Source organism: Notamacropus eugenii, chromosome 5 (genome assembly GCF_028372415.1).
Source record: "Notamacropus eugenii isolate mMacEug1 chromosome 5, mMacEug1.pri_v2, whole genome shotgun sequence".
NCBI classification, from domain to species: Eukaryota; Metazoa; Chordata; class Mammalia; order Diprotodontia; family Macropodidae; genus Notamacropus; species Notamacropus eugenii.
In genome coordinates, this window is record NC_092876.1 from 113728016 (window position 1) to 113753599 (window position 25584).

At 38.6% G+C, this 25584-nt stretch overlaps 1 pseudogene; it reads left to right on the forward strand.

Annotated features, from left to right (window-relative positions):
- Positions 1–3737: 3737 nt before the first annotated feature.
- Positions 3738–5032, forward strand: LOC140508884 (alpha-enolase pseudogene; annotated as a pseudogene).
- The last annotated feature ends 20552 nt before the right edge of the window (positions 5033–25584 follow it).

Below are 25584 nucleotides of genomic sequence, written 5' to 3' on the forward strand. Positions count from 1 at the left end.
CTGGGTTTCCATTTATCTGCTTGCAGCCCAAGATTCCATTTATCTGCAATCTTTAAACCTTATACCAACAAAGTCTTTTTTTTGGGAGAACCAGAAGTCCCTTATTTGGGATTCATTTTTTTTCTGAATCATTACTCTATAACCTCCTGGGTTTCAGTGTTCTTATTTGCTTGCTACTCTACCAAAACTGGTCGACAGTGACCTCCTTTGGCCAAATCAAATGGTTTTTCCTTAGTTTAAAAAATCTTTCCAATTCAAGTTCAACAAATTCTTATTAAGTACTTATGTTCATGCTATTGTGCTAGGAACTGGTAATGCTGGGATGAAACAGCAGCATAGCTCTTGCCCAAAACATCTTAAAGTCCAATTAGGGGTTTCAATACGTACACAAGTAAGTCTGGAACAAGGAGATAAGGAAAACAAAGATCCAAAGCGTTATGAGAAAATGCGAGGAGGGAAAAATCATTTCTAATTGGGGCAATCAGGGAAATTTTTATGGAAGAATGGTGTCTGAGCTAAAAAACAGGAAGGATTTTAACAGAGAAAATGTTTTCCTTGATTTCTCTCAGAGGCATTTGGCACCTAAACCATTTCTTCCTTGACGTTTCAGAGGCAGTAAAAAATCAGAAGACTTGGGCTTGAATCATGGCTCAGCTACTTATCATCTCTCTGACTTTGTGCCATTTTTTAACCCTTTTTAGCCTCAGTTTCCACAACTAAAAAATGAGCATGAGTTGAACCAAATGTTCTCCAAGGTCTTTTTAAAATTTTTTGAGCCTCTAAAGTCAGGAAAGTCACAGGCAGGGTAAGGGGAATCACAGAGTAAGTGCTTAACATGGCCTTCCCAGGAATGGTAGTGTTTGTTGATTTTATTATAATTTTCAAAAATGGAAGTATAAAGCAGAGGAAGGGAAGAGAAAATATACAGAAGCCAAGGGGCCTGTGGCAATCTGGTGAAATGCCAAGTCAGAAGCAATGAAGATGACTGAAAGGTTCAGAGATCCTTAGTCTTCAGCAGGCACTGACACTCAGTCAGACTCATGTAACCCCAGTCCCAGAGCCCAATGACTTACTGGTGAAGATTAATGCCTTGTATCCGCATGAGAACCTGGGCAGAGTTGGTGAGACCAGAAGAAGAGAGAGTTATTTGAGAGCATTTTCTAGGCTTTTCTTACTCTTTGGATTCTGTAGCCACTTCAGGCTCTTGTTTCCAGCTGCAAGATGGATGATGCCAACCTCACTTCAGATTTCTGAAGGAAAAGACTCTGAGAGGAAGCTGAGTTGAGAGGAGCTATTTGTCTCCATCATGTCTCTTGTCTCCAGCTTGTTACACTAGAGACTTTGGAGAATTTCCTCTGAGTTGAAATCTGGGATTTTTTCTTTTGATTGAGCAGAATTACCTCACTCCCAATGGGAATGTTCCTTCATATTGTATTATCTGGTATGTATTCTGTGTTTACTTTCTCTGATTTATCTTTGCTGTGATTTGAATAAATAGGTTTCTTTGCATTTGTCATACATGTGTTCAATATGGAACTGGTATTTGATGGAGAGTCAAACCTTGGATATAAAGCTTGGGATCTTCATTTTCCTCACATTAATGAAGAAATAATCAGAAATTAGCTTGACCTGAAAACCACATACCCTAGACTAATAACATTTACGGGAATAGATTGATGTAACTCTAGCCCATTTCTCTTAGGAGAATAAAATGGCCAAGCCATCTAGCCCCAACCTCCTGTTCCCCCTCCTGACAGGAATTTAAGTCTCCCTTAGAAAAGGATTGGAAGAGAAGAAGCTAGAGATGTCTACTTTGCCTCCCTTGGGGCTACACAAAACTTTCATGCTACGGGACAGCCCTAACAACATTCACAAGGTGAGAAGATCCCTTCCTAACCTAGGCATGTAGGTCTGGAGCTCTTTGTTCAGTCACTTAGGTTCAGGCAAAGAAACACAAAATCCCAGGTTCAAGTTTGCTTAACTGAGTCCATTCTCCCTCTCCTTGGGGTGCCCTAACATAGTGCTGAGGTGAGAAAGGACCACCCTTCCTCTACCCCTCACAGGAAGTCTCAGAGTTAAATGCCACCCCATGAAAGATACAAAAAAGAAAGCAGCAGAGATGAAGTCACTCCTTTCTAAAGGAGTCACTAAGTGACAAGATAATATTTTATCCTGCTCTGTGGCCAATAAGGAGATTGCTTTATCATCTTCCAAGCACTGTGTGGGTATGCATGGTTAGTCAGAGTAGGAAGGGCAGTTGTGAGCATGTTCTATTCAATTTTTAATTACAAGTATATTGCAGTAAGTACAAAAGAGGAAAGTGGAAGTGTTTAAACATCATGTGACTTGCCTAAAGTCACATAGCTACTTAGTGCCAGTACTGGAACTAAAGTCTAGTTCTTTTTACATGGGAATCTTGTAAATCAATCAACATGCATTTATTAAGTACCTACTATGTGCCAGGTACTGTGCTAAGGATAGAAGATGGAAGTGAGACAGTCCTTTCCCTCAAGGGGCTTATGGTTTAATAGGGAGAAAATACAGAGAGAGAGTACAAATAAAGCAGATACAAGGAAACCTTAAAAGGAAAAGAATTGACATTTGGGAGGATCAGGAAAGGTAAGTACTTCAGCTGAGGCTTAAAAGAAGTCACAGCTTCCAAAAACATGGAGGTGAATAAGGAGCCAATTCCAGCCAATACAAAGGCAAGAAGGCAGGAGATTGATCATTGTATGTGCAGAAGAGCAAATAAGCCAGTATGAGTGAGCCATAGAATACAGGGAGGATATAAGATTGGGAAGGAAGAAGGAATCAGATTGTGAAGTTTTAAATGTCATAACAAGTTTATATCTGATCCTAGAGGTAATGAGCAACCACTGATGCTTGGGTAAAAAAAAAAATCCTACAACAAATGTATGTATATCCATTCCCATCATGCCTCAACAAATTCTTCACTGCCTTACCCATATCCCCACTTCCATCTTTCTCATCTGAAGAATGAGTCTTGACTCTCCAAGTGAGTCTTTCTGAATTCAGGTAAAAATCTCAAACACTTTTGTCCAGGCGACATTGCTGCTGCTAATTTGAGACACTTAATGCTGAGACAAGTTAACCTCCCAAAATCTAGAAAGGTAACTGCAAAAAAATGGCAGACATAGCACTCAGTGATCAACATTTCTTTCTATTTATTTTTAGTTAATGAATGCCTTCAACTTTATTACCCTGGTCATAGTTTTCAGTGTTCTAGAATCTAAATGGCCTCAAAGTTATTCCCCAAAAGGGTCTGGGGATGTTCATACCAAACAAGAGGATACCTTAGGGGGACAGGACAACCAGCTTCCAGTATTGGAAATGTGGTCATATGGAAGAGAATATGCTTGTTCTCCCTAACCCCAGAAGAGAGAACAATGGAAGATACAAAGAGGGAGATTTGGGCTCAATGTAAAGAAAAACTTCCTAGTTATTTGAGCTAGCCAGAAGCAAAACCATTTTCACAGATAACACTGGAGTTTTGGGACTCCAGCTTCTAACAGGTTCACTCTTGATCTGGGCAGAGAGGAAGGATAGGAAGTTAATAATCTTACTTCTTCTCACAAAGGGTTGCTGATAATGGGAGCCTCAACTTCCTACAGCATTCCCTAAACCCCCTTCTCACAGGGGCCAACATGAAGCTGGGAGCAGCCCCTCAGCCTCTGTTCTCTGAGCTCAGGGTAGGGAGCCCCATCCAGAAACTCAACATGTCTATTTACAAGATCCAGCCAAGAGAGATCTTTGACTCTCATGGAAACCCTACTGTTAAAGTTGATCTGTACACTGAAAAAAGGTCAATTCCGAGCTGTTGTGCTTCTACTGGTATCCAGGAAGCCCTGGAGCTCCAAGACAATGATAAGACCTGCTACATGAGGAAAAGTGTCTCAAAAGTGGTTGAGCACATCAATAAAATTATTGCCCCAACCCTGATTAGCAAGAAATTGAATGTTGTAGAGCAGAAGAAGATCAACAAATTGATGATAGAGATGGATGGCACTGAGAATAAATCTAAATTTGATGCAAATGCCATTTTGGGAGTGTCTCTGGCTGTTTGTAAGGCCAGAGTTGCTGAGAAAGTTGTCTCCCTGCATCATCACATTGCTGACCTTGCAGGCAACGATGAAGTCATCCTGCCTGTTCCAGCCTTCAACATGATCAATGGTGGCTCCCATGCTGGTAGCAAGTTGGCCATGCAGGAGTTCATGATCCTCCCTATTGGAGCAGCAAACTTTAAGGAGGCCATGCGCATTAGAGCTGAGGTCTAGCACAACTGAAGAGTGTGATTAAGCAGAAATATGACAGGATGCCACCACTGTAGGGGATGAGGGTAGCTTTGCTCCTAACATCCTGGAGAATAAAGAAACTCTGGACCTGCTAAAGAATACTATTGGTAAGGCTGGCTCTGCTGATAAGGTCATAATTGGCATGGATGTTGCTGCCTCCGAATTCTTCCAGTCTGGGAAATATGACTTGGACTTCAAGTCTCCTGATGATTCCAGCAGATACATCTCCCCTTCTGAGCTTGGTGACCTCTACAAGATCTTCATCAAGGATTATCCAGTGGTGTCTATTGAAGATCCCTTTGACCAGGATAATTGGGAAGCTTGGAAAAATTTCAATGCTACTGCCGGCATCCAGGTGGTAGGAGATGATCTCACAGTGACCAATCCCAAGCAAATTGAAAAGACTGTGAACGAGAAAGCCTGCAATTGCCTCCTACTCAAAGTGAACCAGATTGGCTCCATGACTGAATCTCTCCAAGCGTGCAAGTTGGCACAATCCAATGGGTGGTGAATAATGGTTTCCCATTGTTCTGGGGAGACTGAAGATACTTTCATTGCAGACCTGGTGGTGGGTTTCTGTACTGGGCAGATCAAGATTGGTACCCCCTTGCTGATCTGAGCATCTGGCCAAGTATAACCAGCTTTTCAGAATTAAGGAAGAACTGGGCAGCAAGGTTAAATTTGCTGGAAAGAACTTCAGAAACCCTTGAGCCAAGTAAGCTCTGTGGCTAGGAGGCCTAAGAGCCCACAGACTCTAGTCACCTCTATAGAAGTCTGCTCCTGTCCTAAGAATGGGCAGCACCAAGTACTAGACCAGTCTTGTCTAGAGAGCAAGGGCCTCTGCTGCTTAACTTCCCTCTCCCTTCAACCTTTCTGTGATGCTTTCACTGCTTCGTAAGAACTGTCTTATATCGGAGACTACCTGATCATCTGACTTTGTCAGAAGACCTTTCATCATCTTGTGACTGGAGAGATTGACCTGTTCTCACCCCCAACACTGCTGTTCATGTGTGGGGCCATGCACTTGTGATGCAGCCTGATGAGCCCACAGGCCAAATCCTTAGTGGCTTCTACGTGCAGAATAAAAGTATTCAGTAACCCACTGGAAAAAGAAAAAAGAAGCTGGGGGGCAACAATCCCATGTCTTGATGGGGGCAATCAAAACAAGCATAGCTTGTGCACCCCTCTACATATTTAGCCTTGATGGGGGCTGATCAAGGCACACACTGTTATGTTCCCCTATGTGTTCCCTCTAAGTCTCAATGGGGCCGTTTGAGGCAAACAGATTCCCCACTTACTGACCAGTGCCCATTTGCTTTATAGGGCAACAGACAAAGAAGGCATCTTGCCAATGATAGCTTCACAAGTTTACATTATCTCACTGGTATATCTCACTGTACAGTCGCAATAGATATTTACATTTTTAAGCACAAATGTTTATATTTCTTATTATTATATAATACTGCTCAAGCATGGTAGAAATGTTTACAAGTCATGAGCCTGGGAAATAGAGGTTTTTATGTTCTCACGGGTAGTCTTCCAACAAAGGCTCTATGACTACTTACCAGATATATTGGAAAAGATCTTATTTTTCATTACAAGTTGAAATTGATTGGTCTTTGAAGTTTCTTCCCAGGCTGAATTTTGTGAATTTTCATTCTCTAGCACCCAGAATTCTAGTGATAAGCAGGTGCTCCAGGGGAAAGATAGTTGGACTATGAGTCATTATTTTCCACCCGTAGATAAACTGGCCCTTGGACTAGAGAAATACAGATCCCCTTAAAGAGAAATATCTAGCCTACCCTCTTCAAAGAATCAAATGAGAAAATCTCACAATGAACAAGTACAGTTACTAGGAGTCAAGAGATCTGAGCTCTATTCGCAACTCTGTCACTAACCAGTTTTGTGACCCTTCCTTGGGCCCCAATTTCTTCATTTATAAAATGAGAGATTTGGCCAAGCTAGACAATCTCATCTATCTCTGGCATTCCAAGCTTCTATGAATTCACCCCTGCCCCTAGAAAGACTTCCTAATGATCAACTGTGGCCTTTTTTTTAAATCCAAAGGCAACCTGAGAATCGTGTACTTTTCACATCTCAAATTGGTTCCACACGCTGATGAAAAAACAGCATGGAAAGAAAGGGGGAAGGAGAGAGTAAGTCTACGTTGTTGACCTGCCTGGATATATTCCAGCTTCTGGGTTTCATTAGAAAAGTTCATGAACAACATTAGATCCTAGATACCTCTCAAGGAATGAGCTCAGAGACTCAGCATGACTTTCAAAGCAGCAGATATGTACATGTAAATTGATTCAGTTTTTAAACATGTCAGGGGAAGAGTGTAGCAACCTATTAGAACCAAGCTAAGATTCTTTTAACATGAAACATATGTTTGACATAGAGAAGCAGCAGATGTACTGTAAATAGTTGTGGATGTGGTGTCAGAGACTCTGGATTTGAATTCCAGCTCTGCTGTTTATTCCCTAGGAGACCTGGGAAAATTCACAGAATCTGAGTTGGAAGCAGAGGTACACTGGAACCAGTCCAAACCAGCTTGAGAGAGCTGATTGTTAAATTTTTTCTTATGAGCATTAGCAACTTGGAAAACACTACAAATCAGGGCTTGATTTGTTTTATTGATTCTTGGGACTTATAATAGAGAAAATGTTAATAATGCAGATTAAACTTAAGTGTGTGTCATGGGAACTTGAAAGGGGAAGCCAGTTGTTAAATATTTATCAACCTACCCTGGTTTGGAAGGGACCCTCAGCAACCATCTTAGTTCAATTTATGGCTAAAAAAAGATACAAGGCATCAACAAATAGAGTCATTAAGCCTTTGCCTGAAAAGAAACTCCCTACTTCCAGAAACAACTTATTCCTCTTTTGGAGAGTTCTGATTGTTAAAAAGTTACTTACATTCTCTGGATATATGGGTTTTTTCATAAATGAGAGGACAGGGTTAAACTATATAATCTCTAAGGCTCCTTCTAGCTCTAATCCTACCATCTTATGATAGCTAAGAGTGCCAGAGCACTTTCACATAGCATCATGATACAATGAAAGGATCACTATTACCGAAAAGGTCCTTTATAGTCCTCTATATAATTATGAGTTATTATGATTATGATATTAGAATTGAGCAACTGCTGCTCCATTAAGGACCATGATCCATTTGTTGTTGAAGATAATATCTTGTTTGTTTCTTGAGCAAAAATTTTGCAAATACAACTGCTCTGGAGAAAACCAGGATGTATCCAGTATTCTGTCCTCCCAGACTGATCTCACACAATGTACTAACATAGTTTGCATGGTCCTCTGACATCAGCTGCAAAATTCAAGGTCCATTCTAAACTTCCTTTTTTGAAATATACCATTATCTATTTATGTAACCTTGTCACAGGGTTCTTGACATTCTAGGCTTGTAGTGCTTCTTTTGTTTTGCTTTGTTTTCTCTCCTGACCTCTGAAATTGCTGGTTTAGGAAACTCCAGAGATAGAAACTGCCTCCCCTAATATAGGTCAAAAGCTGATATATGGTTTGTTGTCTGAAAGAATTATCCAGGACATTAAGAGTTTAAGTGACCATCTTATGGTCACTCAGCTAGTATGTGTCAGAGACAGGATTTGAATCCATGACCCTGACTACATAACCAGCCTTCTATCTACTACAGCACATGACCTCTCTTTACTGATTCTTAGCCTCCAATAAAAATTTTTCTCTGATTTCTCAGCATGGCACAGAAGTGATCCTGGTATCTCAAAGGTTATGTCAATGAAGCCCGAACTTTGGGAGGTCTTATCAAGATGGAAAGGCTTCAAGCATGGCCCCAGGAGTCAACTTTATATCTGCCATATGAAAACCAGCCTCACTAAGAGTAGAGCAACTCATAAAATGTTTGAATCAGTTACCCTAGATATTACTTTTTTTTTTCAGTTACATAAGTACTTGAAAATTCTCCAGTAAGGCATGGAGGGTTTCTGATCTATCATAGTATAGAGAGCACCCACATTGAGGAAATCATAGATCCTTGAACCCTCAAAATTACTGCTTCTTAGCAAAATGAGTTCCACATGTTGACTGTCTACCAAGGGAAGTAAAGTTTCCTTTTATTTGTTTCACAATGGCCTCTTTCAAGCTGACTTTCAAGGGTGGGTCCATTCAAGTACCCTATACAAAGTCACATTCCAGGCACTAAAGTCAGTGAAAGTTGAACTAACCTTACCAAAAAATTGTTTTATAGAGCTAGAAAAAAATAATAAGATAATTCATCTGGAAGAATGAAAGGTCCAGAAAATTAAGGGAATTAATGGAGGAAAATGCAAAGGAAGATGTTCTAGCAGTACCAGATCTAAAATTATATGATAAAGCAGCAATCATCAAAACGATTTGGTGCTGGCTAAGAAATAGAGTGGTAGATCAGTGGAATAGGTTAGGTACACAAGACACAATAGTTGATGACTATAGTGATCTACAGTTTGATGTACCCAAAGACTCCAGATTCTGGGATAAGAACTCTCTAAATGATTAAAAACTGCTGGGAAAACTAGAAAATAGTATGGCATAGATCAACATCTTACACCATATACCAAAATAATGTCAAAATGGGTACGTAATTTAGACATAAAGGATGATACCATAAGGAAATTAGAAGAGCAAGGAATAGTTTACCTGTCAGATCTATGGAGAAGGGAAGAGTTTATGATCAAACAAGATAGGGAACATTATGAAATGCAAAATGGATAATTTTGATTACATTAAATAAAAAATTTTACACAAACAAAGTCAATGCAACCAAGGTTAGAAGGAAAGAAGAAAGCTGGAAAACAATTTTACTGCCAATGTTTCTGATAAAGGCTTCATTTCTAAAATATATAGAGAACTGAGTCAAATTTATAAGAATACAAGTCATTCCCCAGTTGATAAGTGAACAAAGGATATGAACAGGCAGTTTTCAGATGAAGAAATTGAAGCTGTCTATAGTCATATAAAAAATGCTCTAAATCACTATTGATTAAAGAAATACAAATTAAAACAACTCTGAGGTACTACCTCACACATCATATTGCCTAATATGACAGAAAGGGAAAATGTTAAATATTGAAGAAGATGTGGGAAAATTGGAATGCTAATGCATTGTTGATGTTGTGAACTGATCCACCCATTCTTGAGAGCAATTTGGAGCCATGCCCAAAGGGCACTCAAACTGTGCATACTCTTTGATCCAACAATACCACTACTACATCTGTATCCCAAAGAGATTTTTCACAAAGGGAAAAGGACCCACATGTACAAAAATATTTATAACAGCTCTTTTTGTGGTAGCAAAAAATTAGAAATTGAGGGAATATCCATCAATTGGGGAATGGCTGAATAAGTTGTGGTACATGATTGTAATGGAATACTATTGTGCTATAAGAAATGATGAAGAGGCAGACTTCAGAAAAATCTGGAAAGATTTATACGAATTGATGCTGAGGGAAGTGAGCAGAACCAGAACATTATACAATGATCAGCTATGACTGACTTAGCTTTTCTCAGCAATACAATGATCCAAGACAATTTTTAAAGACTCATGAGGGAAAATTCTATCTACTTCCCGAAAAAGAACTATGGATCTGAATGCAGATCAAAGCATACTATTTTCACTTGGGGTTTTTTTGTGACTTTTCCCTTTTGTTCTGTTTCTTCTTTCACAACACCACTAATGTGGACATATGTTTACATGATTGCACATGTATAACATACATTAGATTGTTTGCTGTCTTGGGAAGAAGGATGGAAGGGAGAGAGAAAAAAATTGAACTCAAAATCTTATAAAAAATGAACTTTAAAATTACGTTTACATGTAACTGGAAAAAAATAAAATACTGTTTACCAAAAGAAAAGAAAGTGAACCAGTCTGTATAAGGCCACCTGTCACTGGCCATCCAACCAGGACAGCTCTCTGAAATAAAACAGGTGGTACCCATGAGACCAACAAAGCTGGTATGCCATCTCACAGGAAAGGATGTGAAGGAAGAAAAGAGATTTATTCAACTGACAGTCAAACATAAGTGCTGTGAACTCCAAGTCAGAATGTGCTTAGATTGGCCTAATTTCACCACTGCTAATGAGACCAGCTGGAATTCTTTCTGTCATCATCAAAATTTCCCTTTTAACAGGAAATCTACATTTCACTGGGAAATTTGATCCTCCTTAGAGGCCAGCTCTTTGCTAATATCATGTGCTTAGCTCCTGGGAAAGGGAAAGAGAGCAGGAAATATATTTCAGGGCAGAAAAATGTCTTATTGGAAAGAAGTCAATATGTATAGTCCTAGTTGTAACATTCCAGCAGCTGCTATAATACCTTAAAACCTTGCAGACTTCACCATAAGCTCTAAGACAAGACTTACCTGCCTTGCAATGTGATGGCTACCATCATCATCTCATGAAAGTGCAGACTTGACTCAGACCGTGACCTTCCTCCATGAGTCCAGCATTCTCTCTGTCATGATGCAACTGGTTCTGTTTTTCCACCTAACAAATTGTCTAAAGCAGTAGTTCTCAAACTTTTTGGTCTCATGATCTACCCCATCACAGTCTTAAAAGTATTGAGGACCCCAAAGAGCTTTGGTTTATGTGAACTATGCCTATCATTATTCAACAAATTAGATATTAAAATGGATAAGTTTTTAAAACATTTATTATTTCATTTAAGAATAATAATGATAGATCTATTACATGCTAACAACCAATGACATTTTTATGAAAAATAACTGCATTTTCCAAAACAAGAAACAATTAAGTAGAAAGACTGATGTTGTTTTACACATTTTTGCAAATCTTTTTGTCTGGCAAAATAGAAAACATCTGGATTCTCATATTGCTTCTGCATTCAGTCTGTTCCATTATATTGTTTTGGTTGAAGTATATGAAGAAAATAAGGTCTCATGTGAATAATGTAGTTGAAAATGGGAGTATTTTAATAAAGCAAATAATTTCTTGGTATTATTATGAAAATAGCTTTGACCTCACAGATCCCCTGAAAGGATCTTGGGACCTCAGAGTTTGCAGATTATACTTTGAGGATGCTAATCTAAACCATGAAGATCTGAATATAGCTTTAAAAACCGTTTTAGCTCTCTTGCTCCACATTGTCCCACCCCATCAATGTCATTGTGTACAGCAGTGACTCCTTTGCCATGTCCCACAAAATGTGGGGAATCAAGAGGTTTTCTTGAAAAACAAAGCTATCCCCTCCCTCAGTGGATTTAAATGAATACTAGAAACTTGATCAATTATTTCTCCTCAAGGACAGAGGTGGGTATTAAAAGAGTCTCCAGTACAATAATAGAGACATTTATCCAGAACTAAGTCTAAACTCCTTATCATGCCATTTCTAGGAAGAAATTTCACTACCTTCCTATTATGGAAGATATTTCTTTAGGGGAAGACATAAAGGGGCCTCTCATTGATGTAACTGGTGTTGATATTTGGCTTACAAAAATTCTGGTAATAACTTTATTAATAAATATAATAATCAGTCAAAGGCAGTGTGGTATAATGGATAGAGAGCTGGTCACTATTTCAGAAAGACCTGGATTTAGGCCTCAATTCTGATAAATATTGGTTCTGTTATCTGGGGTGAGTTATTTAACTTCTCAAGGAGCTAAACAATGTTCTATGACTGTAAATGGCAGGACAGAAGTCATCTGCATTGGGAAAGGGCATTTACTCACTAGGAGCTCCAATGAAATCAAAGGCATGGGTGAATAAGTAAATAAATGTTCTTTTAATTGTCTTTAGTATTTTTCACACACATCAAAACATTCCCAGTGGTGTTCTTCTGACAACTCATTTCTTCTTCCACTGTGGCACAAAGGAGGTGTGACATATCCTTGCATTCCCAGAACAGAAGGCTTCTTACCAGTCTACTTCTAGATGAAGATAGACAAGAGGAGACAGAATGTTGGTCTGAGTGGGTCCAGAAGTGACGACTTCAGACAACCACTAGACCTAACATAAGCACACTAGACTTAGCCTCAGGTGCCCAGATGGTGCAGTGGAGAGAGTGCCAGACCTGGAATCAAGAATATTCATTTTCCTGAGTTCAGATCTGACCTCTGGCAATTGTTAGCTGTGTGATCCTGGACAAGTCACTTAACTCTGTTTGCCTTGGTTTCTCATCCACGAAAGCAGCTGAAGAAGGAAACAGCAAACCACCGCAGTATTTTCGGCAAAAATAATCTCAGATGGGGTCATGATGAGTCAGACACAACTGAAATGAATGAACAACAAAGACTTGGTCTCAAGAAATTATTTATGATTGGAACCAGGAAAGGATCTCAAAGACCAACTAGTCTAGCCTCCTCACTTTGTTTATAAAATGCTAACAATACCTGTGGTGACCTCACAAGGTTCTTATGTGGCTTAATAAAGACGATAATTAGGTAAGGTACTTTGCCAAAGTTAAATGACTCTATAAATGTCAGTTAATGAGAAAACTGAAGTTAAGTAACTTGTCCAAGATCACCCAGAGAATATGTAGAAAAGCCAAGATTTTCAGTCTAGTTCCTTTGATTCAAAATTCAGCATCATTTCTTTCACACTGTGCTTTTGTCTGAGGATGAAAGCGATCAAACTGGAGAAGACAGCACCCTTATCTTTTACTAGGGACTTGGGCTTTTTTTTACTTGCAAGTAGAAGTCAAGCCATGAAGGACAATTTTTCAGTTATTTGGATCAGGCAGTCTGCTGTGAGTTGCTGATTCTATTCAGGAACGACCTATGGAGGAAGAGGAGAAGGAGGAGGGGTAGCCAGCATTTCTATGGCATTTCAAGGTTTACAAAATGCTTCACATAGGTTATCCGACCTAATCCTCACAAACACCCAGTACCCCATTTTACAAATGAAGAAACAGAGCCTGAGAGCAGTTAAATGATTTTCCCAGGATCACACAGCTAAAGAAGTGTCCAAGGATGGATTTGAATTCAGTTCTTTCTGATTACCAGTCCTGCTCTCTAACCACTGCTCCCTTTAGCTGTAACCCAGGCAAAGCTTAGTGGGAGCCATTAGTAAAATGATGGTTAATCACACCTGAGTGACTTAGCAGGGCTTAGTGAAAAAAAAAAATATTATACCCAGATTGGCTTAAAAGTGACATCTCAGTAGCTTCAAGACACTAGGATCTCAGACATGTTAAAAGTAGTCCTAAAAAGAGGCACAGCAAAATAAAAATGTGTGAGGAAAGTTAGCAGTTCTTATAAAGATTTTTAAGGAGAATCACAAGTAATGGAGAGGAGAGGAATGCTGGATTTAAAGTCAGAGGACCTGAGTTGGAATTCAGGCTTTGGGCAAGTGGCCCAATGTGGTCTTGGGTAAGTCAATGACGTTTCTAAGCCTCAATGTCCTCATCTATAAAATGATGAAGGTTAAGCAATATTATCACTATTATATATATATAATATGCATATATAAGCATATATATGAATATAGAAATATGTATACGTACACACACAGATACACATAGACATATAAATCCCATGCTTGCATGTGAAGAAAGGAGGAATGTAGAAGGAAACTATTTAGTGACAAGTAGTTTGTGTGATTGGCACTAGTGATATTGGCATTAGTCAATGACATGCACCAAATGAACAGATTACTCTACTTGAGGTAAAGGTAAAAGGACTTAAAGGAAGATATTCTACAGTCTTACTTTTCAGAAAACATGAAGAGTTCCTACATGGAAGTGAATAAATAATTCCTAGAGGAAACAAGGCAGCAAAATAATCTGAGAAGATGGAAAATACTGAGAAATGTAGGTTAGATTATAAATTCCTTGAGGGCAAGGACTGTTTTTGCCTTTGTAGGTGCTTAATAAATGCTTGTTCACTTGACTTGAATACATGATAGCACAATTAGGTAAGGTGATTGAAGGACTAGAGCCAAAGAATAGTTATAACCATTTCAATATGAAGTTGAAATTCAGTCCCTGGTTGAGTGCCTTCACTATGGTGTATATTTTTTTGAGTGACTTGGATAAACATAGCAGTGTCATAGGGAATAAGGATGTTATGCTTTATCAGATTTGCAGATACCATGAATCTCTAAGGGATAGCTAACAATTAATAGGGTCAAGATTCGAGGCTAGAACATTGGGCCAAATCTAATAAGAAGGAATTTAGTAGAGATAAATAAGGTAGAGTCTTATACTTGATTTTTTTTTAAATCACCTTCACAAATAGAAGATGGAAAAAAGGTAATTCTGGATAGTAACTCTTCTAAAAAAAAGATCCAGGAATTTAGAGGACAATCTCATTCTGAGTGAAAATTTTGATATGACTAAGAAAACTTCCTTAAGAGGCATTGGGGACAGGAGGCAAGGAGAGACAAGAAAAAGAGAGAAAGAGATAGACTGATGAAGGACAGAAAAAAAAACAGGGGAAGAGAAGGAGAGAGAAAGGAAGGAAGGAAGAGAGGGAGAGAGACAAGGAAAGACAGATAGAGAGAAATAGACAAGGTCCTACTGTAATCTGTCATGGTCAAACCATATCTGGAGTATTTTGTTCATTTCCTGAGGTCACACTTTAGGAAAATCACCAAGTTAGAAAGCATTCAAAGAATGAAAAGTAGGATGGTGAAGGACTCTGAGTCCCTATTATATGAGGACTAGTTGAAGAGACTGGGGATATAGCCCAAGAAGAGAAAATTTGGGGGTTGGGGAGGTAATGGTATCTGGTATTTCCCCTCAAGTATATGAACACTTCCTGGTAAATATTTAGCATTTGGGTGGGAAAAAGGTACTCACAACACATTTTTTTTAAATTTAATCTGTAATGTTAATATTTTCCAACATTTTCTTAAGCCTAAAAAAACATTAAAAATCAAGCTCTGATTTGTAGTGATTACTGAATTCCACAGTGTAAATGCTCATACTGAAGATTCAACCATTGGCTCTTATGTACCAGTATGAGCCAGATCCAACACATCCCTGGATAAGATTTGTGTTTGATCCCAGCAAACAGAACTAGGAGCAATAAGTAAAGTTGCAATGAGACAAATTTAGAATTGACAGAAAAAAAATTGTCTAATAATTAAAACAATCCAAAAATGGGACAGGCTACATAGGAAGTTAATGGATTTCTTCTCACTGGAAGTCTTCAAGCAAAGGCTACTCACTAAGGATGTTGTACAGGGGGTTGTTGTTCAAGTATAGGTTAAACTCAACCTCTAAGGTCTCCTTCTAACCTGAAAACTTCATGATTCTCTGAATTGAAATCGTCAACAGACTAGTGAGAAACTGGTTTTGAGGATGTGACATAAAAGAAAAAGTAAAGCTGAAAGGGGAACGTGAAGAAGGTGTGCACCATCCATTAAAGCTATCCAAGCTCCCCTAGCTCCTATGCCCCATAAGAGATGGAATCTGAACCTTCTGAAAAAAAGAGACAGCAGCATGTTGGATGCCATGGAACCCTTGGCTACTTTCCAATTTTCAGAAACCTGTAACTGACTCCAGGAAGTAATGACCAGATGTGGTCATGGGTTATTTTCTTCACATTGGTATAGTAGTAGCTGTAGTCAGAAACAAAATATAGACAAGAAGATAGGCTGTCTGCCAGAAATACGTATGTGAGACGTAAAGGGAGAGCCTAGCAAAACTTAAAAAACTCAATCACAGCTGCCCAATTCTGTAACTTCATATGGAAATGAATATGTCTAAAAGAAAACCAAAAATTATTTTCCAGTGATGGCAAAGTTCATTGGTGAAACTCCATTTAATCACCAATTCTCCTGAACATTCCATTACATTAATGAACTATGGAAATGTGTGCTATTGCCTTCCAAGGTAATTATGCAACTTTTAACAACTAAGAACTTCTCCATTATGTTATGCTAAAAATCCATTCCCTGAAACTTTCACTCACTAGTTCCACTTCTACCCTGTGAAACAAAACAGAAAATAAACTAACCCATTTTGTTAACTAACCTAAATTTGTTAACTAACCCTAAAATATGTGAAGATATATATTTTTCTCTAAATAATTTCTCTGTCTGAACATCCCCAGGTATTTTAGCTAATTGCCATAAGGCATGGTCTGGAGAAAGGTTCTTAGCCTAGGATCTGTCCAATTTCAGAGGATTTATGCACTTGGACAGGGAAAGAATTGTATCTCTACTTTCGCTAATTTCTGCTTCAAATTTAGTTTTTTCTTCAATTGTTTAAAAACATTACTCTGAAAAGCGATCATATGCCTCATCAACCTAAGGTGTTCCACGATCCAAAAAAGGTTAAGAACCCCGGGTTTAGAGTCTTACTATGAGTTAGCCTGGTCTGAGTTCACCCTGTCTTGTCAGTGTCTCTTCCAAAATACCTCCGACTTGCTATAATCCTGCAGGTGATCTAATGAGCACACAATACAGCAGAATTTCACACTAGAAACTATACTCCTATTAATGCAGCCTGAGGACACATTCACGTTTTTGACTGCCAGATCATTCTGCTGACTCACTTGAATTTTAAGTACTCTTTAAAAGTCCAAAGTCACAGAAATGTCCTCCTGGCCATGTCTCCTATTCCTTTGCTTACATAGGTCATCCATCCTTTCCAGCTCTGTTAAGTGGAAATTTTATAAGCATATATTAGCTATATAATTGTGCCATCTATGACTTCTTTTAGGTAGTGAGGTGGTGCAATGGATAGCATGTTAGACCTGGGATCAGGAAGACATAAGTTCAAATTCAATTACCAGACTGCAATTATGGGCAAATTATTTAATTTCTCTGTGCCTCAATTCCTCATCTCTAAGATGGGGATAATAACAGCAATGACCTCCCAGGGTTACTGTGAGAAGAAAATGAAATAATATTTGTAAAGAGCTTTGTAAACCACATACACACACACACACACACACACACACATACTCTATGTATACACATATATATGAATATGGGTATAAATAAATGTATATGTTCTAATTATTTTTATTATTCAATATATTAGTAAGAAGCATTGCACAGAAGTGGGTCAAAGATAAAACTTCGTGCCATTCCACTAGAAACCTCCCCTTGGAGAACCTTTTAGATCTATTAATCAACAGTCTTTGGATCTGATCATTTAGTCAATTCTAAGCCCTCCTAACTATACCATCATTCCGTCTGTATCTCTCCCTCTCATCCGTAATGGTATTATGAAATGACTTGCTGAAATCTAAATCTAAAATGTCTATGGTATTCCTTTGATGCAAGATTCTAATATTGTTTTCCCAAAAGAAAATGAGAACACTATTGCCTGACTTATTCCTAATAAACTCATACTGACATTTTCCTATATATTTATTCACAAACCACCCCTTTAATGATCTGTTCTGGAGTTTTACTAGGAATCAGTATCCTACTCAGCAGCCTATACTTTGAGGAATCTACTTTTTTACCCTTTTGGAAAATTGGGACAATGCTTGGCTATCTCCAGTCTTGTAGTGCCTCTCATGATTTTTTCAAAATTTCTGTATTAATTAGCAATCACAGCTATCAGTTTTTTCATTATTCTTAGGGGGAGTGCATCTGAGCCTGGTGACCTGAATTCACTGAGGGCAATTAATGTTCCCTTATTGAATGTACTCATCATTTTTAGATCCTTCAGTGTCCAAACCAAGGGTAATCTCTTCTATGAAATGGCTTCAAAGCCAATATATACCAGATCTCTTTCTAGGACTTTGTAGCCATATCTGTAAGCTGTTATTTTGTCCTGGATCACTGCCTGCACCCTTCTCATCCAGAATATCGCCCTCTTCTCCCATTGGTGAGTTCCTCTCAGGCTTCCATTTGGCAAGCAATGGAGATTTGAATTGGGAAGGGGCTGGAAAGTCAAGCAGCTTTCATTCCCCTCCCAACTGACTGTCCTGCTAACTTTCTGGACTTGCCCCATGTCCCCATGTCCCCATGTGGGTCCCTTCCCTTTTCGTTATCTAGTCTCAACCCCGTCTACCTTTCAGATTTTATTTTCCTCCATTATAAAAAAAGCTGCTTGACAGAAGGAATTATCTTTGTCTTTTCTTGTCTTCTTTTCAATGCTTAGCACAGTGCCTGGAACATAATAAGTACTTAATAAATGCTTGTTGTCTTGTCCTCTTCTCAGGTATACAGAAATTCCCTCTAATTTTTTGTCAGTTAACAAATATTTATTTTCTCTCTTTATCAATACCCATCCTCAATTTTTTACAAAATCCCCGTAACAAATATATGTAGATAGATAGATATAGTTTATTGTTCCATATCAGTATGCCACTCCACATTTTTCATTCATTATTTATAATTCCTAACAAAATGACCACTTAACCCCTCAGTTTCCCAGGCAATTCTCTGAGACTACAAAGGACTAATGGGGTACAATAAAGAGAATGCTTGATTCAAAATTAGGAAAGGCCTGACTCCAAACTCTCTCTATGATACTAATTAGCTATGTGAGCTAGAGTAAATGGCTTCACCATTCTGAGGCCTCAGATTTCCTCTGTAAAATGAGGGGGTAGGACTATTTGGTCTCTGAGATGCCTTCTAACTCTTAATCCATGGTCCTATGATCCTAGATAACTAAATTACAGGTGAGAGGATGGCTCTACATTAGAGTTACTACAACAGAAGTTTCTTAACTTGATGAAATCACAGCTCTGGGAGAAAGGGAAAGAGAGAGGGAGAGAGAGACAGAGACAGAGAGAGACAGAGAGATGAGTACATTAATGAATGAATGAATGATAGATAGATAGATAATAGATAGATAGATAGATAGATAGATAGATAGATAGATAGATAGATAGATAGATAGATAGATAGATAGATAAACAGAAGGCCATTCTAAGAGCTATAGAGTCTTATCAAACGATTTCACTGATTTATGGACCTCTGACTTTTTATTGTATTTTGTTCATTCTGTTAAAGTGGAAAAAGAAAAAGAAAAAAAGAAAGAAATCAGGAAGAAATTTAGTGAAAACCATGAAGAACTACTTTATGAGGCTCTTCAAAAGAATGAGGTTGTGTGGAACCTGGCCAGTATCTGATGAACTGTAGAACAAACCCTTTGGAACTCTCAGTACAGTGATTGCACAGGATCCAGGGTAATTCCAGAAACAACAGGGACTCTAAGCAACTTCAAATCATTACAAGGCTAATTACTTGGCCCTATCTCAGAATACCACTGTAATAGCATATATATGCCTCCCCTGGTCATTCGGGAAGCTTTTCTATTGGCCAGGATCCTGCTGAATCAGAACTGTGTTCATAGAATCATGTCCTCAGAATCTGTCCTCCTCCCCCAAAGTCCCAGGTATTCTCAGGCAGGATTTGCTGAAGCAACAGTCATCGCATGCCTGATTAGTACAAGCAACAATCTTCCATTTGGTAATGGAAGACTACATTGGGTTAGAAACAAGGGGAAGGTCATCAGAAGGCCTCTCAAACAGCAAACTACATAGAAATAGCCCAGATGCAAAAAGAGGTTTAGCCAGAAAAAATGGGTAAAATTCATTCATTTAGAAAAGTAGACTCAGCTCCATGGAGGTAAATAAATTCTAACAATTAGAGCTGCCCCAAAGTGGGTCACTTTGCCAGGAGATGAATCCCCATTCTCTAGAGAAGTTTAAGCAGAGACTCAATGACCACTCTTTGTGGATGCTGTAGAAAAGGAGTCCATTCAGATATGGATTAAACCTAATGGCCACTAAGATTCAAACATCACTTTTCACAGTCAAACCTAAGACCACTTTCTGTGGGGAATTCTTCACAGTATAATAGACCCGCACCTCAGATCTGACACAGTTATGGCCCCTCTGCCTTCTCTTCTATTAGTCCTTAGGCTAGTACAGTCTCTGAGGTGTCTGGATGTTCCCTCTTATCTGGCCTAGCTGAGAAAGGAAAGCCCTTCTGACATTAATTCCACTATTCAATTAAATTTTCATACAATACCCATTTATTTAATAACTACTCCCATGCCAGGCACTGTAGGTGGTAATACAAAGACCAAAAAAAAGTCCTTGCCTCATAGAATTTAAATTTTAAAACAGATTTACTTATTGACACTGATAAGTAACATAAAATATATACAACTCATGCAAAGTAATTCTCTGAGAGGTGGAAGCACAGCACTCAAATTGGAAAGAGTCAGGATCGCCTGAATTCATATGAGCTGAGTATGGAAGGGAAATGGGGGTTCACAAAGGTGGTGAAAAGTCTCAGCTAGGGACCCAAAATGTCATTAAACTGTGAATACTCTTTGACCAGTGAGATCACCACCAGTCATATACCCCAAAGAGGTCAAAGAGAAAGCAAAAGGATAGATATACCCAAAAAAGTGTTTATAGCAACCTCTTTTGCTGTAGCAAAGAACTGGGGTTCCTTTGAAGTCCTTGTTATTCACATCTACCACCCAATCAACATCTCAGTAGCTATTGTCTACAGGTACCCCACCCCCCAGGTCACTCTCCTTCCTTCCTCAATGAGTTTGGTACCTGGTTCACAATTTTTCACTCTTCCCCAACTCCTGCCCTCATAATAGGGGACTCTCATAAACAACCTAACCACTCAGTTCCTCCACCTACTCACTTCTCACATCCTACTCCTCTGACCCCTCAGCCACACACAAAAATGGCTCTAACTTTGACCATACCATCACCCACAAATGTACCACCTCCATGCTCAAGAATTCTGAAATCCCCTCATCCAACCATACTCTATTGGTTTTTCACCTCTCCCTCTGCCTTCCCTTACAAAATCCTACTCTTCATCCATACCATGACCTCCAGTTTCTTAACTTCTCAACTCTCTTATCTCCCATCCCCACTGCCCTAGCCACTTTCCCCTCTTTTATCCATCTTGAACCCTTGGTGAAGCAAAACAATTCTATGCTGTATTCTCTTGACTCACTAACCTACTTATCATATCACTGATTACACCTAGCCAAGCTTCTGCCCTAGATCACTCCCATCATTCATTGTTTCACTCTAATACACATAATGCTGAACTAAGATGGAGAAAATCATGCAACCATTCTTACTAGGCCCACTAAAATTAACGTTAAATAACTTCAACTGGGCTCTCGTTGATAAAAGAAAATCCTACTAAGTATCCCACCACTTTGTACAGTAGCTCTTGCAAAACTTTCATCCCTCCTCAAACCTCTATCCCTATTGCCAGCTGAGATCCTTGCCTTATATTTATAGAAAAAAATGAGGGCATTCACTCTGAGCTCTCTCTTCTACCCTTTTCTTCACCTGCTATCACTCAGATGCATTCTGTCACTTTCTCTTCCTTTAGTCCTGTCTCACATGATGAAATGGCCTTCCTCCCTACCAAGGCTCACCCCTCTACTTGGTTAAGTGATTCCATTTCAATCCATCCCCTCCAACAGCTTGCCCCCTCTGTTGTCCCCATTCTTTCACTTATTTTTGATTCCCAACTGCGTATAAACATGTCCATGTCTCCCCTGTCCTGAAAATCCCCATTTGATCCTTAACTATCATCCTATATTTCTTCTTCCCTTTGTAGCCAAACTCCTCAAAAAGGCTTTCCACAATAAGTGCCTCTATTTTCTCTCCTCTCACCAGTTTCAGACCTTATTATTCCACCAAAACTGCTCCTTCCAAAATCCCTACTAATCTCTTAGTGGACCAATCCAATGACCTTTTCTCAATCTCCTTGAGCTCTCTGCAACCTTTGACGTTGCATTTTCTCCTCTTTGATAAGTCTCTTCTCTCTAGGTTTTTGAGACTCTACTGTCTCCTGTTTGTACTCCTACCTATCTGTTCACTCCTTCTTTGGTGAGTCCTTCTCCTTTGTCTCATTTGGTGGATCTTCTTTCAGACCCACACCCTTTGTGTCCATCAGGGTTCTATTCTGGGCCCCCTTCTCTTCTCCCTCTATACTACTTCATTTGGTGACCTCATCAGCTCCCATCAATATAATTACCATCTCTATACTGATGATTCTCAAATCTACTTATCCTTCCCCAGATTCTCTGCTGACCTCCAATCTTATAGCTTCAAACACCTTTCAGACATCTCAAACTGAATGTTCAGTAGTCATGTCCAAAACTGAACTCATTTTCTTTTCTCCTAAACCCTTCCTGCCTCCTACCTTTCTTCTTATTGTAGCATCCTTCCACCATCATCATCTCATGCCTGGACTACTATAATAACCTTCTGATGGATCTGCCTGCCTCCACTCTCTCCTCATCCCAATCCATTCTCTATTCAGCCATTAAAATGATTTTCCTAAAGAGCTGGTCTGATCATGTCACCACCACCCCCTACTCAATAAACTCCAATGGCTCCAAGGTCAAGCACAAAATACTCTCTTTGACATTCAAAGCCCTATCCCCCACCTACCTTTCCAGTCTCCTTATACCTTATTCCCCACCATGCATTCTTTGATCCAGTGACTTTGATCTTCTCCAAGTTCCATGAACAAGATGTTCCATCTCTCAGCTCTGGGTATTTTTCTCTGACTGTCATTCATGCCTGGTATGTTCATTCTCCTCAGCTCTGCATACAGATTAGCCTTGCTTCCTTTAAGTCTCAACTAAAATCCCATCTTTTATTGGAAGCTTTCCCCAATCTTCCTTATGTCTAGTGTCTTTTCTCTATTAATTATTTCCTATTTATTCTGTAAATAGTTTGCTTTGTATAAATTTGTCTCATGTTGCCTCCCTCACTAGATGGTAAGCTCTTTGAAGGCAGGTGCTGTCTTTTGTCTCTTTTATTATCCCCCACACTTTGTACAGTGTTTGGCACATAGGGACTTAATAAATATTTATCGACTGATTACCAACAAAAAGTGTCTGTAAATTAGAGAATGGCTGAAAAATTAAGGCATATAAATGCAATTGAATTTTATTTAAGTGATGAATATGCATTATTAAAGAAAGACTTATGTGAAAGAGAATTTAATTGGCAGAACCAGGAGTACAATTCACATGATTACTACAATGAGCTAAAGGAAAATAATTTTTAAAGACTTCAGAATGCTGATCAGTATACTCATCAATCATTACTTCAAGGAGCAGTCAAGATGACAGAGTAGAAGGAAACCACATAATCCAGCACTCCCCCACAATTATTCTAACCAATACTTTTAATGAGAACCTAGTCAAAAGCTGGCAAAACTCAGATAATTAGACTTTGTTCTAGATCAGGCAGCTTTGGGCACACTAAAAGCTTGCAAACCCCAGGCTTAAGCTGTCCCTGAGATCCTTGCAGAACATAGCACTTAATACTCCGAAAAAAAAGCAACAACAGGACACAAGAGAATTAAAAAAAAAAAAACTAAGAGAAGCCCAGACACTGCTTCCAGTCAGAGCTTGGCCCTAATGCAAAGCGCCAATTTATGAAGTAAAGTTGGAATGATGAGTAAAAACAAACAAAAAAAGCCTTGCACTACAAATAATGGTGACAAGGATGCCTAAGACACAAACTCAGAGGAAAATGACTCTGAAATATCCATAAGCAAAGCCTTAATGAAAAACACAGCTTAGGTACAAGTTCAACCAGAATTCTGGGATGAAATGAAGCAAACTAAAAAATTTTTAATGTTAAAATTATTTTGTAAATTAAATGAGAGCACTAGGGAAAAGAATTTGAAGAGAAATGAGAACTATGGAGAAAAGACTTGAAAAGATAATTAGCAGCTTAGCACAAAAGGTAAAAAAATAAAAAATAAAAACCTTACCCAAGCAACAGATTCCTTGAAAATTAGAATAGACCAAACAGAAGAATGATTCCATGATAGATGAAATATGTAAATCAATCATGACTTCATAAGACAAGTGATGAAGCATGCCTCTCACGCCTATGTCAGGTAAGGGAAGAATAAAGGGTGCTAATTACACAAGATTTTTAAACATGGCAAATGTGTTTATGTATTTTGCTTAAAAATATTTATTTTGTATTAGAGATGGCTTCTATATTTTTGGAGGACTGAACAGTAATTTGAGGGGGCAGTAAAGTAGGGAAAGCTAGATGGTACAGTTGTATTTGTTGATTATTAATTACATAAAAAGGAGAACATTATTTATTGAGTAAATCATTTTATTTTGTTATTAATAACATTTGGTAAACAAATAAAATGAGAGATATTTTTAAAAGAAAACATATACATCAAAAGAACCAGAAATTAGAGGGATGCCAGTCAGTCAATAAACATTTGATAAGTGCCTGCCATGTGCTAGGCATTGTTCTAAGTGCTAAAGATACAAATGTGGGGGGCAGGAGAAAGAAAGATAGCCCCTGCCCTCAAGGAGCTTACAATCCAGTGAGGGAAAATAACACATAAAAGGAAGCTAAAAAACAGGCAAGGGGAGGTGTCAACATGTCAGGGGCATGGTGGAGAATTCCGAGAAGTCCCATGATAGTGCAGCCAGGTGAGAAATAAGATGTCTGAGCTCCCTCTTTAAGTGGGAGAAGGTTTTAGAGATCATGACTGTTCCCCAATCAGAGGGACAGAAGGTAGGATAAGATGGAATGCCAAAGCTGATGGGATGTTATATGATGATGAGATTTTTCCCAATAATGATGGATAAGTCAGAGGTGTCCCTAAGTAGGACAGCCAGGTGAGAAATGAGGAGCCAATCATCTGGGGAAAGGCTCAACCAAATCTGATACATAAATGTAAGAGAACATTATTGGGCCATAAGAAATGGCAAAAGGGATGGTTTGAATAAAATCTGGGGAGATATATGAGAACTGATATATAGTGAATTAAGCACAACCAGCAGGGCAATTTATATAAATAGCAATATTTTAAAGAAAAACAACTTTGAGAGATTTAAAAACCCTAATTATAGTGATGATCATGTTCCTGGAAGATCAATGATGAAGCATGCTATCCACCTCCTGACAGAGAAATTATGGAAATAAGATGCATGATGAATCATTCTTTTTTTTACATGACCAATGGGGGGATTTGTTTTATTTGATTATGCATATTTGTTACAAAAGTTACCAGGGAGAAAGAAAATAAATGCTTGTTCATTGAAAAGAAATTCTCTGCAAACATTAAAGTTCTATAGAAATGTGAGTTATTAATGCTTTTCCTGTATCATTTTCTCCAACTCTATTTTCAGCCTCTTAAGGCAGGTATGTAGCTTCTTTTTCTCCACTATTCCCCCATGATGGAACAAAATAAATGTTTGTAGCATTATATTGAAAAATGTGTATATACAAGGAACAGGCAAGGGGCACAGGATGACAAACATTCTTACTATCAAGATGAAAAGATGCACCATTTTTGGAGGTGAGTAGGTTTATTAT